The 12,645-nt window shown below is 43.0% G+C and overlaps 1 protein-coding gene across 5 annotated transcripts in view; it reads left to right on the top strand.

The window, feature by feature from the left end:
- LOC122791042 (myomegalin-like) overlaps window positions 1–12,645 on the top strand; it is a 3,200,315-nt gene that overhangs the window by 321,253 nt on the left and 2,866,417 nt on the right. The window lies entirely within an intron of this gene.

The following is a 12,645-nucleotide window of genomic DNA, read 5'->3' as shown; positions in this document are numbered from 1 at the left end:
TCTAAATGGATAAGCCATTGCATTAATTTCTGCTATAAGCACCATGAAAAACCTATCCCCCAGGGGATCAGATCTCATTCCACCAGGGCTGCATCTACTTCTACAGCCTTTCTCAGAGCTGTTCCTACCAGGGATATTCTAGAAGCTGCTATCTGGAGTTCAGTTCACACCTTCACCAAGCATCATCATTTACCAATTTTCTCTAAATCCAGAGCTGGCTTTGCCACTACTGTCTTGCAGGGCCTTGTAGCTGGTCCTAATGCTGTATAAATCCATCCCCCCAACCATAGCTTTGGGAATCTACCCAAATGTAATGACTGCAACAGTGAAACACAAAGAACATAGTACAGTTGTGTACACTTACCATAAATGTAGATGTTAGAGTGTATTCACTGTTGCAGTTCAGGTTACCCTCCCTCGAGCCCCCTGTTTTTCTCTTACTATACCTCTACTTTCTTTTACTATGCTTAAAAGCCTTTTTGGTGTATTTGTTTTTGTTAGGAGGTATATTTTTGTGTTTTTAATTTTATTTTGCTCCCCATTTGGGGAGCACCTGACATCCTGGGCAAGAAAAACTGATGTAATGGCATTGGCTGCATGTTTTATACCCCTGACGACCTGACGTCATGGAAGAAGGGTCAGCAACCGACGCAGGACCCAAGACTTTGTTAATCAGGCCGACTGAGGGCAACCTGCCAGCAGATACCCAAATGCAATGACTGCAACAGTGAATACACTCTAACATCTACATTTATGGTAAGTGTACACAACTGTACTTTCTCTGCACTGCCCTTTGGCTTATCTACTGCGCCCAGGGTATTCAGAAAGTGCCTAACTCCAGCCATTGCATTTTGCAGGCAAAGAAATATTCAAATATACCCATACCTGGATGGTTGTCTAATACAGGCAGAAAGCCAGGACATACTTTTGAATCATCTGGCATTTGTACAGAAGGTGCTAACTTGTCTGGGGTGTACACCATAAACGAAAAGAAATCACATCTGGTACCCTGTCAACAAATTATATTCCTGGGAGCAAGCTTGAGCACAACTTCCCAGATGGCTTTCCTCATGCCAGAGAAATAAATTCACTTGGCAACTTACTTCAAACTAATGGCCAAAAATACCCTGCTATCTGCAAGGCAAATACTGCAAGCCTTTGGGTTCATGGCCTCCTGCATCCTACTAATTCCATATGTAAGACTGCATATGAGGAAACTACAATGGTATGTAAAAAGCTTATGGTGTCAACATTCTCAGGATCTAGAAGCAATGATTCATATCATACCTTACCTACGGTTAGAGTTCCTTTGGTGGGCAGAGGCCTGCCACCACAACAATGGGCTACCATTCTCTACCCCCTGCCACTCAGACCCTAACAACAGACTCATCAGACTATGCATGGGGGGCTCACCTGGCAGGGAAGTGCATTCAGGGCAAATGGAGCCCAAGTCAAATGCACCTGCATATCAATTAAAAAGAAATGTTAGCTGTACAGAATGCTCTGACAGCCTTCAATGACCACATTCTTCCAGGACAATTAATGGTAAAGAGTAAAGCATGAAGCCCAGCTCACAGGAATGGACTACACTCTTTAATATGAGCGCTTTCTTCTGTAAAACCATTGGATGACTTCAAATTAACTGAACATAAAACATCACTCAGTGACCCCCCAATGAGACCAATTGTTGATGCTAAGGCATCTAAAAGTTTTACGTTGGCTAAATTCATTGATTATAACCTAAAAGCAACTTTAGACCTTTTTCCACACATACTCAAGGACTCTTGGGATTGTCTAAAGAAAATACACAAAGAATACTTCTCAGATTACTTAATTTTGGTTAAAGTTGATGTCAAAGATTTGTTTGCAGTAATCCCCCATGAACAAGGTACCATAATGTTTTATGATTTTTTTATGTACCAATACTAAACTCAGTCATTCAAGAATTTTGATGTTCAGGACTCTGACTGAACTTTTTTTTAAAAAATAATTTCATTATTTTTGAAAATCAATTGTTCAGGCAGAAAATGGGTGTAGCAATGGGGGCGGCTTGTGCCCCCTATTTGCCATTATTGTGTTGGCCCAATGGGAGACTACTATTGTCTTTTAATCAGAACTGTTTAAATACTGTAGGTTCTATGGGCGCTTCCTGGATGATATACTAATATTTTGGGAAGGCTCTGAGCCACAGTTAGGTGAATTTTTCACCTTTTTAAACACAAGCGCACAGTTACTACAATTTACCATGACTACCAGTAGTGACATGATCAACTTTTTGGACATTACCATTTGCAAGGATAGAGAGAACGAGACTTTTACCTCTGGGTTATACAGAAAGCCAACCTATTCTAATGCTTTATTGCATTTTGACAGCTGCCATCCTAGGCTTCAAAAAAGATCTCTAGTCAAGGGGCAGGCTGTCAGGTTAGCCAGAATGGTTAGTGATGACAGGGTGTTCCTAAACTAGATGGAAATCTTAAAAAGTATGTTAAACCGAGGTTACCCTAGTCATTTTATCGAACCTGTACTAGATGAAGTCACGATAGAGACAAAATGGGTATTTTTATACCCTATTGAGTGCAGCACCTGTGGAAATGAGAACAGCACTAGTGACAAGTGAAAACACTGGGAATGTGGTTAAACCCTTTGCTAATGCCGTGATATCATACAACCCTTTTTTTGAAAGCATTAGAGAGGTGGTTATGAACAACCGGATAATTTTCAGTAGTGAGGAAGAAAATCTCAAAGTAGGGGAGTAACTTTTGATAATATATAAAAAAAGACCTGAGCATAAAAAACCTGTTGGGAAGAGGGGGTGTTGTTAAAACAAAAGGACACTTGGAAAAATGTGGACAGTTGTGTCCAATGTCCCTATATTTTGGAAAATACTGTCTACATCAAAGGGTATGGTCAAGTGACTTTACAACAATGTTTTAATTGTCTAAGCAAGAGCTTGGTTTATGTTGCTATTTGCCAGCAATGCAACAATTTGTATATAGGGAAGAGCATTAACTCCTTTAATAAACGTATTTATCAACATCTATAGGACATATGGAAAGGCAACATGAATAATGCCTTAACAAAACATATCCATGAATTCCCTAACCACTACTTTAAATTCAGTGCATTGGAACAAGTAGTGAACCAGGGTGGGGCCCACCCCATTGTTCCTCTTTTGTTCCTTGAAAAGAAGGAACTAGTGTGGCAACTGAGATGCCACACATCCACCTGGACTTAATGATATGGCCTCCATTTCTAGTTTACTAAAATTAAAGGCAGATTTTCATATTTGAAGACATTCTCAAATAAGTGGTATTTCATAGGGTTTGTGTAAATGAACAGGCTATGGTCAACTTGCATATTGCATTTTATTTATTTTATATTGCACAAACATTCCTGATTGTATTAGAAAAGGTACTGTGGTGATGTAGTGGATTTTATTTTATTTCACTTGAATGCAAACTTTTTAAGAAATGTATTTAGGGATCGTATGACTGATATTTTGTACAAAAGGAAGTGATGTTTTTTGTACAAAAGGAAGTGATGATCTTCGTGTTTCACTGTTGCAGTCATTACATTTGGGTTATCTGCTTGCAGGTAGCCCACAGTTGGCCTGATTAACAAAGTCTTGGGTCCTGCGTCGGTTCCTGTCCCTTCTTCCATGACTTTAGGTCGTCAGGGGTGTAAAACATGCAGCCGACGCCATTACATCAGTCTTTCTTGCCTTGCGGTGCACAAAGCAGAAGCAGTTTGCAAGTGCTGGTCGGCCGACTCCTGAAATTTTTATTTTTGAGTTTCAGAACCAAAGTCTTCAACTAAAAGCCAAGTACCCCATTGGAGATATTTTTTCTTGCTCTTAACCGATGTCAGTAAAAGTAAATAATTGCATTACTTGTGGAAAGCAAATGCCTCATAAAGATTTTCATTCGTACTGTAGTCCTTGCCTAGGCCCAGACCACGACGTACCTCGCTGTCAGTTTTGTGCCTTATTTAAACCACGAACTATCCGTCGGTATATTTACGCTTTTAAATATTTTGGTGCTAGCTTCAATTATCTTGATAAGCCTTCAGTCAGCTGTCCAACTACCGACATTCTGAAAAAAACGCAAAGATAAAGACAGAGACAGGCCACCTAGGTCCAAAGCTGCCGACTATGCTTCTCCTAAGCCAGTTGCCAGTTCGCCGGTACTCAGTGAGGTGCTTTTGCAGCCCCTGATACCCACCACTTAAGATTTGCAGGGCTTTACTGAAACCCATTCGGAGTCCAGTATGCCGCGAGATGTTTCAACTGTGGAACCTGGGGATGTCTCAACCTTGGATGGGTCCGGAGCCGCTGTGCAGGCACCGGCTTCTGACTGTGTATTCAGGCCTACTGACTTGCATATTAAACCAACGCCATGTTCTTATTCAAGGCCTAAATCTCGGACCATGCCTAAAAAACTGACGCCCAGACCGCATGGTTAGGCCTCTATGCCTAAAAAACAAATGAGAAGAATGTCTGAAGACCTTATTACTTTAATCAGGGGAAGCCAGCCTTCCCCCTCTAAGAGACCTAGGACTGAGTTTGTTTATGATGCTTCCGACCAGGATTCTGAATTTTCTGTTTCCTCTGACCAGGATTTACCCTTCTCTACCGAGAAGGATTCTGATGCTGAGGACTCCATTCCCTCTGCCCCCCCCCCTAGGTTTTCTCTTTTGGTGAAACCCTGCACACTCTCAGGGAGCATTTTTGTTGGGAATGTCAGGATTTCTCTGATTCTAAAAAGAGGCTTGGGGGTTTTACTCCTGCCCCAGCACATGCCTCTAGCCAAACCTCCTGTATTAGACTTTGTTGATGATGCATTTGCAGAATCTAGCTTGGCCCCTTACTCTGCTTCCTGCTCCCAGGAAACTTGATAGATATTACAGGGTTCCTGACTCTCTCACAAGTTCCTTTTCAAAAATCCTACTGCGGATCCTGAGACCATTTCACAATGGGCCTAAGGGCATTAAAGCTACTACTGCCAAAATCCTACCCCCCTCTGATAGAGACTCCAGGGCACTGGATAGATGGGGTAAGAAGGTATACACTTCTGCAACTTTGGCAATTAGGGCGTTAAACTGCCAGTTTCATATGTTGAAGTATCAGCAGCATATTATTGGATTGCTTAAACAGAAAATGTTTCCAGATTGTGCTGAAAATAAGGAATTGCAGGATTTATTGCATTCAGCTGAGCAGGTTGGAAAACCTACTTTGCAATGTGGTTTTGACTCTCTAGAGGCATCTTGCAGGGCTGCGGTAACTGGGTCTGTACGTAGAAGGCATGCTTGGCTTATGGAGCAATCCGTACCAAATCATATTAAATCAAAATTACTGGATGCTCCCCTAAACCAGGACCGCCTGTTTGGCAAGAAGGCAGAAGTTCTTAAAAAGATGGAAGAAAAGGCTAAATCTATGCAAACTGTTAAGATTTTTTACAAGTACAAACTCCAAGATTTAGTAGGCATTGGCCTTCCAAAAATTGGTCCTTTCTTGCCTCTTCCAGACTTTCTCAATACAAACCCAGATCCAGCAGAGCTCCCAGGCTGCAGTCCCAGGGTACGCACAGGACTACGCAGTGGAGGGCCTCCACTTCCAAATCTGGGAGTAATAAGACTCCCCCCTATGGTAAACTGTCTCAATTACTGTCTTTTAAAATTTCCAAGCACTTATCAACTGACTGCCCCTTGGGGGGGAAAGATTGCTCTTCATGCAAAGAACTGGGAACTCATTATCCAGGACAAATGGGTTTTAAAGATAGTGTCCCAGGGATGCAGATTTCACTTCCACACATTGCCAAAACAAAGTGGGTGGCCAGACCTACCCCCAAATCAGTGGGCAGAGGCCCAAAAAACAAGTACTTTATCTCTTAAGCATGGGGGTTATTCAATTGGTACCAGAAAAGGGACAAGGTTTCTACTTGAGACTTTTCCTGGTACCCAGAAAAGACAAGTCATGGCATCATATCCTGGACCTGTCTACTCGAAACACCTTTTTGATGATTCCAAAATTCACGATGCTGACTCTTCACCAGTTGCTTCCTATGCTAAGCAAAGATGCCTGGTTGGCAACACTAGATTTAAAAGAAGCATACCTGCACATCCCAATGAGGGAATCTTGCAGAAGATACTTATGCTTCAAAGCAGGCTACACGCACCATCAGTTCTCTGCACTGCCCTTTGGCTTATCTACTGTGCCCAGGGTATTCATAATGTGCCTAGCTCCAGTTATTGCATTTTGCAGGCAAAGAAATATTCAAATATACCCATACCTGGACGATTGTCTAATTCAGGCAGAAAGCCAGGACATACTTTTGTACAAAGGGTACTGACTTGTCTGGGGTACACCATAAACGAAAAGAAATCACACCTGTTACCCTGTCAACAAATTATATTCCTGGGAGCAAGCTTGAATACAGCTTCCCAGGTGGCTTTCCTCATGCCAGCGAAACTAATTCATTTGATATCCTACTTCAAACAAGTGGCTACAAAAACCCTGCTATCTGCAAGACAAATACTGCAAGCCTTGGGGTTCATGGCCTTATGCATTCTTCTAATTCCATATGCAAGACTGCATATGAGGAAACTACAGTGGTATCTAAAAAGCCTGTGGTGTCAACATTCTCAGCATCTAGAAGCAATGATTCCTGTCATACCTTGCTTACGCCTAGAGTTCCTTTGGTGAACAGAGGCCTGCCACCAAAACATAGGACTACTTTTCACACCACCCCCTGCCACCCATACCCTAACAGACTCATCAGACGATGCATAGGGGGATCACCTGGCAAGGAAGTGCATTCATGGCAAATGGAACCCAAGTCAAATGCACCTGCACATCAATCAAAAAGAAATGTTAGCTGTACAGAATGCTCTGACAGCCTTCAAGGACCACATTCTTCCAGGACAACTAATGGTAAAGACGGACAACACCACTGTTATGTGGTACATAAACACGCAGGGGGGAGGTACACATTCTTACCCCCCTTTGCAGACTAGCCATGGCATTGTGGAACACAGCCTTGAGCTATACCAAGTGCACCTACAAGCTCAATTCCTGCCAGGAAAATTAAATACACTGGCAGACGGACTAAACAGAAACGTCTTGGACCCACACAAGTGGAAACTGGAACCAAGGATTTTCAACATTTTGACAAGCAAATGGTGGAGCCCATATATAGACCATTTTGCCTTTCCCCAGAACTACCATTTGGACAAATTTTGCACAAGGACTCCCCACAAACAAGCCTGGAAAGTGGATGCTCTGTCCTTCAGCTGGAAAAACCTATCAGTCTATGCCTTCCCTCCTCTGCCTCTCCTCTCCAAAGTACTACTAAAAACCAAACTGGACAAACCTAGGATGATTTTGATTGCTCCACACTGGCCATGCCAACACTGGTACCCCCTCCTGCGCAGTGTGTTACTGTTATCCCCATGGCACCTGCCAAAGACTCCTTTCCTGTTGTCTCAGCAGGAGAACCAGATTCTGCACCCTCAGCTTCTAACACTGAACCTAGCAGCCTGGCTTCTTACCTAATCTCTCTTGTGCCATTCCTCAGTAAACCTGTGATGGATATAATTTTAGAGGCAAGGAGGCCTAGTACTAGAAAATCTTATGCTGAAAAATGGAAAAGATTCTGTGCCTGGAGCCAATCTCAAGGGATGAGAACAGCAGCGCCCAATTTACCTCAGATTTTACAATACTTAACTGAGATGCTTCACAAGGGCCTGTCTTTTTCCTCCATCAAAATTCACCCCTCAGCCATTAACTGAGATGCTTCACAAGGGCCTGTCCTTTTTCCTCCATCAAAATTCACGCCTCCTCCATTTCAGCGCATTATAACACAGAACCTCCCCTCTTCCCTCATCCACTGCTCAAGCAGATGTTCTTAGTGTTTCACTGTTGCAGTCATTATATTAGGGTAATCTGCTGGCAGGTTGCCCTCAGTCGGCCTGAGTATCAAAGTCTTGGGCCCTGCATCAGTTGCTGTCTCCTCTTCCAGGACGTCAGGTCGTCAGGGGTATAAAACATGCAGCCGACGCCATTTTATTCAGTCTTTCTTGCCGTGTGGTGCCCGAAGCGGAAGCGGTTCGCAAGTGCCGGTTGGCCGACACCTGAAATTTTCGCATTCGAGTTTCAGAACCGAAGTCTTCAATTAAAGCCAAGTACCCCATTGGGGAAACTTTTTTTTCTTGCTCCTTACCGATGTCAGTAAAAGTTAATAATTGCATTACTTGTGGGAAGCAAGTACCTCATAAGGATTTTCATTTGTACTGTATTCCTTGCCTAGGCCCAGATCATAACGTGCCTTGCTGTCGGTTTAGTGCTAGATTTAACCAACACACTATTAAGCGTCGGTATATTTTTGCTTCAAAATATTTTGGATCCAGATTTAATTACCCTGAAATGTCGTTGGATAGCAATCAGACTACTGGAGTTCACAAAAAACGCAAAGAAAAAGACAGAGACAGACCGTTGAGGTCCAAAACCGACGATGAAGCTTCTCCTAAGCCAGTCGCCTGTTCGCCAGTACTCAGTGAGGCGCTTTTGCAGCCCCTGATACCCACTACTTTTTAGTCACAGGCCTCTACAAAGATCCATGTGGAGTCCGGTATGCCGCGAGATTCTCAGAGTATTGTATGCGCGGATGTCTCTCCCTCGGATGGGGCCGGAGCTGCTGAGCAGGCACCGGCTTCTGAGGGTGTCATCAGGCCTAAACATTTCTATATAAAACGGATGCCAGCTTCAAAAACAAAAAACTTCCAAGTCTAAAAAAACGATGCATGAGCCACATGCTCAGGCCCCTATGCCTAAAAAAAACATATGATCAAAATGGTTGAGGACTTAATTACCTTGATCAGGGATTCCCAACCCCCCTCCCCCCTGCTAAGAGGTCTAGGCAAGGCATTGCTTATGAATATTCAGATCAGGTTTCTATTTCTTCTGATTCCTCTTCTGATCAGAATTTTTTTTTCTGTACCACCCTATGAGGATTCAGATGCAGAGGAATCCATCCCATCTGCATCTCCTCCAAAGGATTATTCTTTTGGAGAAACCCTGTATACTTTAAGGGAACACTTTCATTGGGAGTCTCAGGATTACTCTGAATCAAAAAAGAGACTAAGGGATTTCCTTCTTCCTCAGCATAGGCCTTTGGCTATACCTCCTGTATTAGACATTGTTGATGATGTGTTTTCGGAATCCAGCATGGCTCCTGATTCCCTACCTCTGGCTCCTAGTAAGCCAGACAGATATTACAGGGTTCCTGACTTCCACAAATTTTTATTCAAAAATCCTGCTGCTGATCCTGAAACTAATTCACAGGGCCCCAAAGGTTTGTAGCCCTCTACAACCAGAAATCCTACTCCCTCAGATAGAGATTCCAGGCTGCTTGATAGATGGGGAAAGAAGGTTTATATGTCTGTAACCTTGGCAATTAGGGCCTTAAACTGCCAGTTTCATATGCTTAAATATCAACAGCATGTTATGGGCTTATTGAAACAGAAAATGATGGTTTCTGATTGTGTGGAGAATAAAGAATTACTGGAATTATTGCATGCAGCAGAACAGGTTGGAAAGCATACTTTGCAGTGTGGTTTTGATTCCTTGGAGGCCTCTTGCAGGGCTGTAGTTACTGGATCTGTGATTTAGAAGGCATGACTGACTCAAGGAGCAAAATCTGCCTGATCATGTTAAAGCTAAATTGTTGGATGCACCTTTACAGCATGATACTCTGTTTGGTATTAAGGCAGAAGAGGTTTTAAAGAAAATGGAAGACAAAGCTAAATCTATGCAAACTGTAAAAGATTTCTTACAAGTACAGCCACCCAGTTTCAGTAGGCACTGGCCCACTAACAGAGCCTCACAAGGCAAATCCAGGCGCTCAAAAGGCTCCAGATACCAATCACAGGGTTCTTACAGGTCAAAGCAGTGGGGTGCCTGTACCTCCAAATCTGGAGGAAACGAAGCACAACCCTACAGTAATTAGTCTCAATGACTTCCCTCTACCATCACCAAGCACTTGTCTTTTGGCAGCCCTCTTGGGGGGAAAATTAGCACTTCATGCTCAAAATTGGCAGTTGATTACTCAGGACAAGTGGGTATTAAACATAATATCCCAGGGTTACAGATTTCATTCCTGTACTTTGCCAATTCCAAACGGTTGGCCAGATCTGCCACAAAATCAATGGGCAGAGGCTCAGAAACAAGTTAATTCCCTCATGGATATGGGGGTATTCAGCCAGTACCAGAACAGGAAAAAGGACAAGGTTTTTATTCAAGACTGTTCCTGGTACCCAGAAAAGACAATGCCTGGCATCCAATACTGGACTTATCGATTTTGAACACTATCTTGGACGTTCCAAAATTCAAAATGCTGACTTTACAACAGCTACTGCCCATGCTGGGCAAGAACGCTTAGTGACTCTAGACTTAAGAGGCATACTTGCATATCCCAATAAGGGAATCTTGCAGAAGATACCTCCGCTTCAAGGCAGGTTTTATACATTACCAGTTCTCTGCACTGGCCTTTGGCTTATCTACTGCACCCAGTGTCTTTACAAAGTGCCTGGCACCAGTAATTGCATTTTGCAGACAAAGAAGCATACAAATCTATCCTTACTTGGAAGACTGTCTCATTCTAGCAGAAAACAAGGACATTCTTCTTCAACATCTGGCGTTTGTAAAAAGGCTTTTAACATGCCTGGGGTACTCAATAAACGAAAAGAAATCACAACTGGTACCCTCTCAAAGTACATTCCTGGGTGCAAGCTTGAATACAACTGCCCAGATGGCTTACCTTATGCCAGACAAACAAAGGCAATTGAATATGTACTTCAAACAGATGGCAACAAAAACCCAGTTATCTGCAAGACAAATTCTGCAGGCTTTTGGGTTCATGGCATCCTGCATTCTACTAATTCCATATGCAAGACTGCATATGAGGAAACTTCAGTGGTATCTAAAAAGTTTATGGAGTCAACATTGTCACAGTCTGGAAGTAATGATTCCTCTCATTCTCTGCCTACAACAGGAGTTTCTTTAATGGGCAGAGACATGTCACCAAAATAAGGGACGGTCTTTCACCCTACCCCCTGCCACCCAAACCTTAACTACAGATGCATCAGACTATGCTTGGGGGGCCCACCTAGCGGGGAGATGCTTTCAGGACATATGGAACCCAAAACAAATGCATCTGCATATCAACCAGAAAAATATGCTAGCTGTTCAGAATGCTCTGACAGCCTTCAAGGACTTACTTCATCCAGGACAACTACTGATAGAGGACAACACCACTGTAATGTGGTACATAAACAAGCAGGGGAGTACACATTCCTACCGCCTTTGCAGACTAGCCATGGCATTGTGGGACACAGCCTTGACTTACCAAGTACATCTTCAAGCACAATTCCTGCCAGGAAAACAAAATACTCTGGCAGACGACCTAAGCAAAAATCTTATGGACCCTCACGACTGGAAACTAAATCTACAAGTCTTTAACATGGTAACACAGAAATGGGGGAGTCCAGACATAGATCTATTTGCCTCTCCCCAAAATTATCAACTGGACAAATTCTGCACAAGGACAAATTCTGCACAAGGACTTATCACAGACAAGCATGGAAAGTGGATGCCCTATCCTTCAGTTGTAAAAACATATCAGTCTACGCCTTTCCTCCTCTGCCTATTCTCCACAAGGTCTTAAAGGTCAGACAGGAAAAAACAAAAATGATCCTAATTGCCCCGGACTGGCCTCGCCAGCACTGGTACCTAATTCTAAGGAATACGTCTCAACTCCCTCCTTGGTACTTGCCTCAAAATACCTCATCTGTTGTCTCAACAGAGCAATCAAATTCTGCACATTCAGCTCCAAACTCTGAACCTGGCAGTATGGCTGATCATGTGATTATTCAAACACCACCTCTCAGTAAATCTGTGATGGATGTCCTTTTGGAAGCCAGAAGGCCTAGTACTAGAAAATCTTATACTGATAAATGGAAGAGATTCTGTGCTTGGAACCAAGCAGAAGGAATGGACACAGCAAAACCAAATATTCTTCAGATTTTACAATACTTGACTGAGATGCTTGACAAGGGTCTTTCTTTTTCTTCAATAAAAATCCATGCCTCTGCCATCTCAGCTCATTACAACACGGAGCCTCGTATCTTTTCTCATCCTCTGCTATAGCAGTATCTTGGAGAGGCCAAAAATTTAAGGCCTCCCAGAAGATCACCAACTCCTGCATGTGACCTCAATTTTGTGCTGGAAAAACTTGCCCTTCCTCCTTTTGAACCAGCAGCTACTGCGGATATAAAGTTTTTATCTTGGAAAACAACTTTCCTTTTGGCAATCACTTCAGCAAGAAGGGTTTCAGAACTACAGGTCCTCATGGCTATGGAGCCTTTTATTACATTTCACCCGGACAGGGTGTCCCTCAGGACCAATCTTTCCTTTATGCCTAAGGTGGTATCCAATGTGGCTCTTAACCAAACTATTCACCTGCCAACATTTTACCCAAATCCACAGAACAAGGGGGAGCGGATTCTGCATTCATTGGACGTACACAGACAACGAAGATTCTACTTAAACAGGACCAAATCTCTAAGAAAGTCTGAGCAACTACTGGTGGC

This window comes from Protopterus annectens, chromosome 16.part0, assembly GCF_019279795.1.
Source record: "Protopterus annectens isolate FY-2018-M chromosome 16.part0, PAN1.0, whole genome shotgun sequence".
Lineage (NCBI taxonomy): Eukaryota > Metazoa > Chordata > Ceratodontiformes > Protopteridae > Protopterus > Protopterus annectens.
Note: the sequence above shows the minus strand (reverse complement) of the source record. Positions and strands in the feature narration are given on the sequence as shown.